This window comes from Sinocyclocheilus grahami, unplaced genomic scaffold (genome assembly GCF_001515645.1).
Source record: "Sinocyclocheilus grahami isolate Dianchi unplaced genomic scaffold, SAMN03320097.WGS_v1.1 scaffold15.1, whole genome shotgun sequence".
Taxonomy (NCBI): Eukaryota; Metazoa; Chordata; class Actinopteri; order Cypriniformes; family Cyprinidae; genus Sinocyclocheilus; species Sinocyclocheilus grahami.
In genome coordinates this window covers 3,354,491-3,365,967 of record NW_015505194.1, presented here as the reverse complement: position 1 = coordinate 3,365,967, position 11,477 = coordinate 3,354,491, and positions in this window count along the sequence as shown.

Genomic DNA, 11,477 nt, shown 5'->3' with positions numbered 1-11,477 from the left:
TATATATATAAATAAAATAAAAATAATTTATTATAATATATATAAAATGTATCTATATATCATTTATAATGTTAATGTAACATTCTCAATATAATAATATAAAAATAACATAATAACAATATAATTTTATAAACATTTATTGTGTAATATAAATGTTTACATGTATTATTATTATTAGTTTAAATATTTGATAGAAAACCACGTTTTAAAATAAATAACAATGTTCAGAAATCTAATTTATAATTTATTTAAATGTATTATTTAATATTTCTTTTTACATTATTATTATTATTATTATTGGTAGTAGTAGTAGTAGTAGTAGTAGTAGTAGTATCAACTGAATAATTAATTGAAAATCAAATGTTTTACATTTGTTAGGGCTAAAAATGCAAGTACAGGGTCAGAAAAAAATTTGAGAAAGTGACAAGTGACAGTAGCTTGAAACTCTCTCACACTGGCCCTGGGCCAGCAAAGTGGTCCTGTTTGTTTTGCCCTGTAATGAACTTCATGATTCATATTCAAACTGTATAGATCTCTCTTTCTATTTCTTACAGTCTGTGTTATATCATGACTGTATGTGAAGAGATAAATGTGCAAATAATCTGTTTAAAATTAAATTTTTCTTCTGCTTTAACCTCTTCACGGCAGATACATGAGGCTTGTGTAAAATTACATGGGCAATCACAGACTATCGTCCATAATCACCAGCAAGCAAAATATACATTGTCATTCAATCCCTGATTACTCGCAGGTTTCCAAACATGAGGAGGATGTGTGAATTGGCTGGCAGAGAAATTGCTTTGACGTTTTATTCCTGCAACGCGGTGGATTTCTGCACATATCTAGAAATGATTAAACGGGCTTATGGAGCGCTAGCATTAGTTAAGAAAACACAAGGGAGAGGGCCAAGGCTTATCGGTGCTATGAGCTGCCCTGTTAATTCACTACAAATTAGCCCTGGCGTGTGCAGTGAAATAATCAGACGCTTGTTTGTTTGGTCAGGCTGCTGAGGGCCTTTATTTGACGTCTGAGCCTCTGTTGATGCTGAAACTCTTGTCTGAAATTAAACAGCCCTTTGCCAGGAAACGCCCTCATGGCTGTTGAAAACTACCAACCCCGACTTGGCACTTGAGTGCAAGTGCCATTCAGCATCTGGTGCACGGGCTTAGTTAGGTAACTTGAAACCTTTTAACCCATCAAATGGAGATGGAAGGAGAGCTTTGGCCAGACGTACACCTGAGAGTAATTTTTCACCCTAGTCTCCTGACCTTTTTCACTACTAATGGGTTTCTCTGAGTGAGGATATAATTGTGTAATATGTAATGATCGTTGAGTCATTGGACTTTACGGTGCACGCTAAGGCCAAAAACCACAAGCGCAATATTATAACATAATTCTGAGCAATAACATTATATTTACATTAATCTAAAACAGGATGAGATCATTATCGCAAATGTAACAGAACAGAATGCATTTCATTTTCACGGTGCCAGTAGATTTTCATCTGTAAGCTAACGAATGTGTGCCTGAATATGTTTTGATGAAAACTGTCCCATTTATGACCCACTCAATTTTATTTTATTGTTCTGGTTTTGACTTTATGAGGGGAGTGAATCTCATCACAGCTGATTTGTCATTGTTTTCTGCACTAAGTGCCATAAATCCATATTCATCAACTTTATAAATCTATTCTAAAAAACTTTATTAAAGTGTCTATTGCCACGGTTTCACTGATTTATAGGATTTTAAGGCTTGATTACTAAAACTGCAGGCAGATCTATCATTTCTGTGTAAATACGCTATTAGCAATGAGTAACATACAAAGCAAATACAGTGAAAGATGCTTACAAACACTACATTAACAAAATTATCTCCAAACAAGCTTTAATTTCCACACATTAGGACTCAAATGATACCATTTCATGTTTTTTCTTTTAAAAAAAAGATATAGTATATTTACCTGTTACCTTTAGATAAAGATCATGCCGGAATTTTTATACCAAATCACTTGGTCTGAGTATTTATTGGTCTAAATATTTTACTCATTAACCAATTGGCCTCACTTACTTCCTGTCGCTCCCTCCAAACTCTCAAATGTCTATATTTCCAGGATACAGAAACCATTAAAGGGTTAAATGTGCTTGCCAAACTACACTTAATGCAATGTTTATCAGTCAGACACAATGCCATTAAATTGTAAATTGAAAGAGTAGTTAATTAAGCTTCTTGGGTTCCCATGGATGGGAATTCACTCCCTCAATATGTGGAGTATTGGCCCACAGACATAGTTTATTGCTTTTTAAGGCCTAATCTGTCATTATGGCCTGGAAGAACAATGGTGAAACAGAGCTGTGCCACATTAAATGTGTCCCCTGTGTGTTTAAATGCAATAGCTGAACAGCACGACAACTAACCATCAGAGAACACGCCACAGGTCTCAATCACTCCCCGACATTGTTATGACCATGAATGCCCCTCTCACACAATGCTGTTATATTGCCGTAAGGAAGAAAGTCTGGGGAAAGAAACAAGAAAAAACATAAGTGAAAAAGCAGTCCACACTGGTGCTGAACCTCGTGTGAACCCCACACAGCTTCACGGGACACATAAACAACTCAGCTTGCCATCGTGGAGCTTGGGACATGTGGCCAACATGCTTGTGTAAACAAAGACTGACTGCTCTTGCTTGCTTATTACATCTATCCACTAGCGTTCCAGACACGCTGTTTACATTGTTTCGGTGCTGAAAAACATTGGTGACAGCAGACACTTGAAATCAAAATTCACTCATTCAAAGGTTGTGACCTCAAGCATTGGCGGATGTGTGCAATCAACAAATCAGAAAATCTGTCATTGTACAACAGCACAGACTGGAGCTGTACACATTGCAAATTCACACACTTAGTTTTAAGATAGCAACCCCAGAGAAGCAAAGACACTACAGTCACTGAAGCTTTCAAGTTGTACAGCTCAGCAAGGGAAACTTGGCAAACACAATGAGTCAGCAGTAGACCGGAGCTGCGTCTCAGAGTTTGAGCCCTCTGATCCCTGTACTGGATTCTGCTTCTCCTGTTACTCTGTGTCCACCAGCATGGCCAACGGCACAAAGCAGGTGGCATTACAATATGATAACGTTCACTAAAAATATATATTCTGTCTTCCATCATGAGCAACTTAATTAAAATTTTTATTTGAATTTTAAAAATGTATTTACGTGTGAGAATTTTTTATTTTCATATATGATAATAAAAATATAAATGATAATAAAATATATTCTAATTATAAATAAACTATAAATGTTATAATATATTATAATTTCTAAACATTTAAGCATATTTATAGTTTTATTTATATGTAAATGCACTAATATAAATGTGTGTGTGTGTGTGTGTGTATGTAAATGCTGTAGCGAATTTAACTCATGGGGAAATATGAATAATTAACCATAACTAGTTATAATTAACTATTCATATTTTAGATCCACTGTAGATATTTAGCTGACCACTCAGGGTCAACCGTCTTGTCAATTCTAAGAACGTTAATTTCCTGGTTAAAGGAAATAACTTTCTTACTGTACAATTCTATAAGTTTGTAACGTAAATCTGCATGATTATTGACTCCGGTTATGAGTAAACAATGAACACGTCAAGTGTGATACAAGTAAGGTTTTATTAACTACATAAAAACTTAAACTAGTCTAACATACTACACAAACACATTAAGCCGGTCTAACATAAACATACACACACACACACACGCTACAATGCATTGTTTTAAATAATATTTTTAAATATATATTGAAAAAATAATATTTTAAATATATATATAATAAAATATTGTCTTTTAATAAAAATCTTATAGAACAATACAATAAATTACAAAGCAATATGTTTATAAAATGTATAATTTTTAATCTAAAAGGAATAGGACAAAATACCTAAAAATAGATAAATAATCCTGTTTCTTTTTTTCTTTTTCTTTTAGGTTTTTCAGTTATTTCAAGTCTCTTTCTTTTTATTGATTTTAAAATGTTTATTTATTTATTTACTTATTTTCTAATACCTCCTCTCATGTTGTCCTGTAGTTCAGGATTACAGTGGTGGGATTAAGCACAACCTATCCATAGAAATGAATGGTCTTTAAGTGCAATTAGATTACAGACTAACATTTGCACATTTGCTCGAGGAGTTACAATGCTGGCATGGCCCTCGGCGAAGGACAGGTTTGACATGGGTATCGAATTAATTCAGTTCATTGGCTTTAGAGAGAAACTAAACTGGATTACAGCTACAGGAGCACCACCAGTACTGTTAAAAGCTAACTGTGTTTTTGAACATCATGAAGTCAATCTCCAACCTTAGGGAGGTTTTTTTTCCCCCACAACATGTGGTTTTCTTATTTGGGAAAATGTGCCTCATACAGTGGGTACGGAAAGTATTCAGACCCCCTTAAATTTTTCACTCTTTGTTATATTGCAGCCATTTGCTAAAATCATTTAAGTTAATTTTTTTTCCTCATTAATGTACACACAGCACACAGTATTGACAGAAAAACACAGAATTGTTGACATTTTTGCAGATTTATTAAAAAAGAAAAACTGAAATATCACATGGTCCTAAGTATTCAGACCCTTTGCTGTGACACTCATATATTTAACTCAGGTGCTGTCCATTTCTTCTGATCATCCTTGAGATGGTTCTACACCTTCATTTGAGTCCAGCTGTGTGTGATTATACTGATTGGACTTGATTAGCAAAGCCACACACCTGTCTATATAAGACATTACAGCTCACAGTGCCACACAAACACATTCATAAAAGTTTTTGAAGTTAACACAATTCTAAAATGCACATTTACACTTTTGTGAATAATTTCTCCCATATATTTCCTATTGTTTAATATATTTAATAGGTTTCAAATAGCCAAAGTTGTCACAAAACAGCCTTAGCCTGTTGTTTTGCCAAAAGAATAGACTAGTAAGTAAGATCTAAATGTTTAGTGTGCCACAGTGCTGAATACATAATCAACAATCGTTTCTGTCTTTCTTGTTTTATTAATTCCTACTTTATGAGGTATGGCAGTTCAGAGAGCTTTAATAGCTACATCAAAATTGGAACATTACTCTACAGCATTACATCTTATTTGAAGAAAGAGAAAGAAAACTGAACCCTTGCATCTGATCTGAAAACACATTGGTTGTATTCAGGTCTGGCTATGGTGTGATGTCCTCATCAAGGCTTGTGTCTTATTGGACTCAGGTGGAAACAGACGTAATATAATTGACTAACTTTAAAATTTCCCTGCAAATGGATTCAGCTGCAAGCCAGGCTCAGCATGCACATGCACTCTGTCAGCCTAAGTTACGTCCAAAACTTTAAAAGTCTTTTCTATTGTTAAATGAGCACCTGGTTTCCATCCATCTCTTAGAAGAACTTTCAATAGATGAGAAAAAAACAAACGAATAAGCCGCTCCTCATGCTAGAGGCGGTGTGTAAATCAAGGTTACATGTTTTGAGTGACATAATGTATGTTCTCAGAATGGTAACCATAAAACAATGTTTATCTCTGAATGACTGAATGGTAAGAAGTACTGTAATTATTTTTCCTGTTTCCTCTGTGAGATTAATGCAATGTTCAGTGATAACGTTAGATTATCTCTCAATAGACAAGTTCATTCCAAAATGAAAGTTATATTATATACTAACCCTCATATCAAATGAGAAGTTTGGAAGTATGTTTGTGCTGCCCTCTTCTCAGTAATGAACATATATGTGGACCAGCAACTTTCAAGCATTATAAAATAGGTCCATACAAATGCTAGGAAGCCATATGATCACTTTGTGTTAGAAAAAGACTGAAAATCTTACTTGACAGCTGTCACCATTCACATTCATTGTATGGAAAAGAGCAGCTTTGACATTCTGCAATAAAAACTCATAATTTACAGAAGTCATACAGTATGTTTCGAAAGCTATTTAGAGGAAATAAGGTCACATGTGGTATTTTCAGGTGAACTATAACTCGCTGGATGTGGGTGAAGATATAAAAACAGGTCAATGTGCTATATATGGGGCAAAGAAAAAAGTTATATTGAATACAGTAGGAGGCAGCTGACTAGACAGTTTTCTTCTAATTCTCAGTTGTTTGTTGAGAAACTTTACTACACAGTTGGACAATGAACTTACAACACTGATAAATTATGCTTGAGCATGTTTGGAAAGTGCTCTTTATTGTCACACTCAGCTTTATCAGCATCTACTTCAATGGTTTTTGCAGCCTCATATATACAAAAGGCAGCTTACCCCCAGCATGTTTTACAGTTGAAGCAGCATTTGTTCACACTCGAATACCTTGCTTATGGGTCCATGAACCGTTTTACGTCTTTGGCAGCCGTGAGCTATATTTACGATAAAATAGTGGAAAAATAAACGTCCCACCTCAAAGCTGTCATCACCATCAACAGTCAAAGGCCACAAGGCTGGCACAGCAGCGCAGACAGACACAAGGACAAACAGAGGGAACGACTTTGCAGGTGTCACACGATCACGTCTGATGGCTTTTTCCACATGTTGCTCGGTCTGGAAATGAGATATAGGCATTCTGTCTTGATTTTCATACAGATGGAAAAGCTCTCCGAAAGAATCTTGTCTGATTTATGCATTAAACATGACAAACTAATGGACCTGCAGTTTAGACGCTGTGATATCCTGGATTCTTTTTCTTCCATTATTGTTTCATTGAAGCTGGTGCTACATGGCCGTAGTGAGAGTAGGAAACAGTGCTGTAATTATGCATTGTGGTCCATTTGAATAAATAAGCACAACTTCTGCAGGTAATTTATCATTTTTATGATGCAAAACAAGGAATTTTGATCTCTATCCCATCTGTTTTGTAGCGTATTTTATGTGTGGTTTAATATAACAGATAAATATTTGGTTAAATATTTTGTGCATTTTCAAAAAGTTTAACCATTTGGGTTAAAATCAATCAATGAATTATTAGCATACTTTAACAGAATGCAGTTTGGGAGCGATAATGTCACTCTGCAATCACTCACAGGGTTATTTATGTACATGCCCTGTCTGAACGCAGCTCTGGACTGCACCTGGTCCCCCTCCACTGGCTTGCTAATGCCAGCTTTCCATTGTCCTTCCATTCCATTTGGCCTGTCTTTCTCCAATGCACCTGCATAGTTCAGATGGAAACAAACAGAGGCACTGGGTGGCCTTCTCTGCGTAAAAGCATTTCATAAACATCTCTCATCTGGGCACTGTGGCAACAGGGAGATTAATCCATTTGTAAAGAGAAAAGTGACAGACACATACACATACTAATAATGAATGGATTTGATTGAAACTGAAAAAAAAGAGAGATTAATCATCAGACTGAGAAGTCTAGCCAAAAGTAGTGCCAATATGGAATGAAAATATTGCACTGAAAAGAAGAAATATGCAATAGTTGCATTTGTCCAATCAAAAACACTCACCGCAAGATTAGACCTTTTTAATTATTATTTTGCATGTCATTATGAATCTTTTTGGCCTTCGTAGTGAACTTACAAGCTAATAAAATTGTGTACATTTCAGTGTAAAATATAGTATATGTAAAATAGAATTGCAAATATAATTCACAACAACACAGTCTTTGATCTATAGCAATAGGTTTTAACAATAACCATCACTGAAAAAAAAATGAAACTCAAACGTGTCCCAAAAGTCAACAGTTTATATCAATCTATATACTCAACACACTTATGCTCAAATATGTAACATTAATATAGTATGAAGTGTATAATATCTCCATTGTTAAAAAAAAAAAAAAAAAAGGTTTTACAGAACACAAAAAACTGGCAACTGTGATTGTCAGAATAATTCTGTAAAATACAGTACATTTTAAACATATTTACAGAACAATCTGCAAACATTATAGTATAAAACTGTATTTTACAAAAATAATAAACAAACAAATAATTAAATATATACATCCATACAACAACGTTTTCTTTTGAGTTATCACGGCCATGCAGCTACTAACATATACTGACAACTACTATAATAACACAGGTTGTAAAGAAAAGCCACATGAAGAATCAAAGGTCATCACAAGTAGCTTTTCCACAAGCTGATGTACAGTGGGTACGGAAAGTATTCAGACCCCCTTAAATTTTTCACTCTTTGAGATGTGCACAGTGTCATACACACAAATACACAAATATTCCATCATGGTAAAGCACATGGCTCAAAAATAATGCAAGAAATATTAATAAAACAACATAAGATGTAAAATAAACGACTAATGTACTGATTTTTAAAAAAAAACGATTAAGAAACACAGTTATTTGTGTTTAACATGTTTTTACTGTAGCATTTTGATAGCGTTTTAGAGTTAAAATTAGTCATTTTTACAGTGCAGTGTCTTGTAGGCATAGGCATAGTCAGAACAATTAAAAAAATTATTTAACAGGTTGCTTTACAAAACAATTTCACACATATATACATTTTACTTCCTCTTAACCTCTTAAATTGACCAATTTATGCACTACACTTTTTCATACACAGCACTTGACATTACAGTGAAATTTAAACTAACAAACAACTACGAATACCTTCTTCAGCCTTTTATAGTCCAAGTGACTAATCAGACTGAGTAATCTTGTTCTGTCTTCATCCCAGTCACAAAGCATGCTGGGTAACAAGGAGTGCCACACTACTTTTAATTTTTGAACATTTTTCAATTATATCTGTGTTTTATTAATTTCTAAAATTACTTTTTTTATATTATTTTAGCTTAAATATGTTTTAAGTACTTTTTGCTTAGAGACTTTAAACGTTCACACTTCAAATGTTCACACTGTATCCTTAAGTACTTTAACATAAATACATTTTCCTAGTACTTTTTTCACCTCTATCACCTCTATATTCTTGATGAAGAACAGCGGAAGGGCGTCTTGAAATGGATCTGTGAAGACCTAAATGAGCGATTCAACACAGGCATGCCCAGAGGCTTCAACTACCAAAAACACAGTAATACAAACAAAAACATATGAGTATATGCAGTTGTATGAGCCAAGGTATGTAGTCTACATCTGGAGTAAAAAAAAAAAAAGCTGCTCTTTTGGCCTGTATTTTGAAGGGTGAGGAACCGCCCCGCTGTAACACTGAACAAGGATGACCGATGTCACGTTCCTGTCACCAATGGGGCAATACTCTGATACAAAGCCTTCTGTAAGCCCCTTTCTTTCTATTACCACATAAATGTTTGGGTGAAAGCAGTTCTGAGAAAACAAACCGTGCCATATTGAATCTTTTTCATCATGACAGCCATCCAGATGTGTGGTCAGAAGCATGAGAATTCAAAAAAGGAGGAAATCATTTACAGGATGGTCTATTTAATGTCATACGCATGTTCAATGTGAAATTGTTACTGTCATAACTAATAGTCTTCACCGCTGTCTATTAAAAAAAACACATTTTAAATATAAATCCCAGGATGGTTGTGCACCTGATTGCTGATCACTCTCTGGTCACATGACCTCATGCTTGACTTACTTTCATGTTTTTCTGAGAATGCCATGAGATCTTCACCCAGTAATAATAGATCCAAGCTGAAAAAGCGTTTTGAATTGATGGTTGTATTGTTCTTGACATTGCGCCATACAGAGGAATGCAGAGAGAGATTAGTTTTACTAATATTAGACAGCAGGATGAATTACCCTTCTTTGTTGCAACACAAAAATGTCTCAGTCCTGTCAAAATGTAAAATGTTGCAAATGACATGACTTTCTAATCTGACACCATTTACAGTCTGTTTTTACTAGTACCACAGGTTCATCCTCTTTTCTTGATAATATGTAAGATGATGTTACCCGTGTTCACTGTGATTCTCACAACACAAAAATAACCAAAAATTTACAAGGTATCACCATGGTTTTTGGACATGCCTCCATGATAATGCTATTTGGACATAATGATATTTCACCTTTAAATACCACGCTCTTTGGATATGTTAATCATTCACAACTATTCATTACCATCTGATCATTGTAATGTGTCATGGTACTGTTACAGTACTTTTTTGTAAACATTTTTCTCTTTTATGTGTACAATAAAACATTTACACATGCCATTGTCATAATCATAATTTCGTTCAAAAATTTGGGGTCAGTAAGATGTTTTAATGTTTTTGAAGTCTCTTATGCTCACTAAGGCTGCATTTATTTAATAAAAAATGTGAAGTATTATTACTGTTTTCTATTTTTACATTTCTTAGCTGAATTTTTAGCAGCCATTACTCTAGTCTTCAGTGTCACACAATCCTTCAAAAATTATTGTCATTTTATTATTTAAATCAGCATTTGGTGCAAAAGAAAAATTTCTTAATGTTTTCAGTGTTGAAAACATTGTTGTTCTGCTTAATATTTTTGTGAAAACAGTGATACTTTAAATGAGCAGCATTCATTTGAAATAGAAATCTTTTGTAATTTTGTATTATCACTTTTGAAAAATGAAATGCATCTTAAATAAAAGTATTAACTTCTTTCACACAAAAAAAAATAAAAAAAATGACCCCAGCAGTAGTATAACTAAATTCAGCAGGTCCATGGGTAATAAAATAGAGCCCTTCCTGGTAATTCATGCATCTACGTCTATGGTATTTCTCTACAAGATTCCAAAGAACAACATCCCATTCTAGTGTTCCTTTAAAAGAAGTCCAGTGTACTCAGATCTAGACAAGACTGCACATGCAAGAATACAGAAAAGCAGACAAGATCTCATCTACCCTGTGATTCATAATTGTCCTCGGAGGGGGGTTCAGATGCTACCCAAGGAGCCCCCTAATGCCCCTCTGTTGATTATCTGGAATGTAGCCTTTAAGCACTACTACAAGGTGCAATGCAATTATAGAAACAGTTGTGAAAGACGTATTATGAGATAAAACAAAAAGCAGGGGAAAATCAGCCCATCGTGCCCCTGGGGTTATGATGTCTGCAATGAAAAAAAGGAAACTGCTTGCTGATGTCAAAGAAATAAGTAGAGACTAAAACTAGAGCCAGAAACAAAGCTTGGTTTTGCTTTGTTGACAGGCAAGGGCCCTGGTCTATATAGGAGGGCATATCCACTCCCTGTCCCTTGGCAGCTTCACTGCGGACCCACAGAGTTCCTAAGAAAATAAACTTAAGTGGCTTTTGCTTTGGTGTATGGATACATTTGCGGCACAGTGACATCATATCACTCCATTGTGCAGACAGACAGATAGACAGATAGCTGTTTTTCAAAACCTAGTGAGGCACCTAGGAAGCAGCATTTTAAGGTATCAGTCTTGGCACAGAAGCTCCTAAAATAACTGGTTTTAACCAAATTCTAAGGCAACATGTGTCATTTGGGGAGGATGCAATCCCAGAATGCACCACAACAGGTAATAACAGGTCATTTAAAAAAAACATCAAATATGGGAGAAACTTATTTCATTAAATACTA